Below are 2,343 nucleotides of genomic sequence, written 5' to 3'. Positions count from 1 at the left end.
AATGTACAAAAACATTTGGACATTCGTCTGTGGAGACGTTCCTCTTGTGATGCTAATTATATCCAAAAGGGGGCAGTGTAAATCAAATTTTGTGGCTGTCTAAAAATGTAAGTTTTAAGTCACCAAAGGGTCTTGACTCCATTTCCAGATTAATTTAGAAGACCAAATACACGACATTTTCACTAATAAAATGGGAATTTTCTTTTCATCAAACACCTGTAATTTCACATGTTTTATTTCAATTTAATGAACTTTTGGGCTAATTATAAAATAAAGAGTTTACCTTATGTTTGGGAAGAAGATGTTTGTGGAACTTTATAGAGATCCATCAGAAAGGATGTAGTTCTAAGATTTTTGCAAAGAGACAACTCTTTGCAAAAATCTTAGAACTACATCCTTTGTCTAATATTAACAGTCTTAAAGGCTATTCCTCAGCTAATTAAAGACATTGTTACATATTCAACTGTTACTCAAAAGACATCTTGTTTATGTGGCTACAACTTAATTTGGTATGAGGTGGAGCTAATAACAAAGAACAAATTAAGGACAAGCATATGGCACACATAAAACAGAAAAAAGGCTCGATGTCACATTGTGAAAAGAAATGTGCTTGAAATGTGCTTCTTAAAAGAAACTATGGCTGTGCCTTTAAAGAACAAAAATGTAATAAGAAATTCATTGAGAACACTTTAAAGTAATTTTTTTGTTACAAGCAGTAGCTCAGTCAATGCTCCCCTCCAGAATTGTGTCACTGAACACACCAAATGTCTGATCAATTTCTCTATTCCGTTGGGAACATATTGATCGATCAGACAAATGATGTTATTAACATGCAGGAAGGAAAATGTAAAATTATACTGTGGATTTGTCAGGGAGCCAATGAAATGAATCTAAAATTAGAGAAATCTTTTATCAAACCTCTTGCAGCAGCATTTAGGATAAGTTCAAGGTTTTTAAGTAACCTTTTAGGATTCTTCATATTAAACAATAGTCCAACTTTGAAGTAACAAATATTTGAAGTAGATATTCAACATTACTCGGGGCTTAGTCTACAAGAACTTGTTGACCTAAGATGGCCATAAAACTATTTTTATGGACAAACCAAGTCTTGGAGAGAATTTGACAAAATCCTTCTGCATCTGCGGCCTTGGTAAATCAATGGCACCCAGATATTCCAAGGATTTACCAAAACGTTTTGCTTGGAAAACTGTGGAGTGGTGAACAAGAGACCAGAAACTACAGAGAGAGAGAGTGGGAGGTGAGGGAAAGCTCCGTCCAGTGCAGCCAAGGCAAAAATTTATGGTCAGGAAGAGCGATGAATGTGTAATTTACGGTGTATGCTTTGCCATTTTCCCTGCCTTCCCTTTGGGTAATGAGAAACGGCTGTTTTGTTGTGGGCCCAATACGTGGTACACCCCCTCCCATCTGGCCATGACACACCATTAGTTTTTATTTCTGTCTCTGCTTTTATGACCCACTGCCCAGGCGCCAGCATTTGGCCGGTGATCCCGAGCATCCTATCACACCATCTGAGCTCTTCCACCTCCCAAGATGACTGTTTGTACCCAGATTTGACCAAGACAAGGCTTTTTTTTTATTATGCCGATGAGACAGAAGGTTCAGGAGGATTTTACTTGCATTCTTTGCTGATTTGATAAAACCTGATTCACAAAAACTGAAGCTTAAAAATATCTGAATTATAAAATCTTTACAACTTCGTCATTTGTTTTTATCATGTCGAATTAAAAGAAATATATTGTTTCACACCGTAGAACTAACCCACTTTTAAATTAGGTTTTGACAATCCTGTGCATTGGTTTTCGGAGAGCTTCCAAAACAATTAGTGTCTTAAAACAAGGTAATTTAAAAAAGAATAAGACTTGGCAGGGCAGAAACAAAAAACACTAAGACAAATAGTTAAGCTAGCAGTAGTTTTGTCATGTGATTCGTCATTAAAATATAAAAGCACAATCAAAATTGAAATCCACTCAGAGGTGCACAGATTAATCGTCCTCAATTTTCACAATTTTAGGAGCTCAACCGATACTTACATGTGAAACTGATCTTCTCCTCTAATCGTTTAACCTTAAGGGTTTCAAAATCAGCCACTTTCCACTTTTGATATGCCATGAGACAACTGACTCACAGACTCAAAGCATCTTTGCAAGCTGTTCAAATTGAATTGATTGACCTTTCATTGCCTTCCTCTGAATGTTCAAATGTTTGAAAAAAAAATAAAACGTATTAAGCAAAAATCATCTTTGATCTACGGCTTGTATTCAAGAAACTTGCTATTTCTAAAAAGAGTAATTACAAGGCAAATGCATGAATTACAATCACATA

The sequence above is a fragment of the Poeciliopsis prolifica genome, unplaced genomic scaffold (assembly GCF_027474105.1).
Source record: "Poeciliopsis prolifica strain line A6 unplaced genomic scaffold, Auburn_PproV2 SCAFFOLD025, whole genome shotgun sequence".
NCBI lineage: Eukaryota > Metazoa > Chordata > Actinopteri > Cyprinodontiformes > Poeciliidae > Poeciliopsis > Poeciliopsis prolifica.
Note: the sequence above shows the minus strand (reverse complement) of the source record.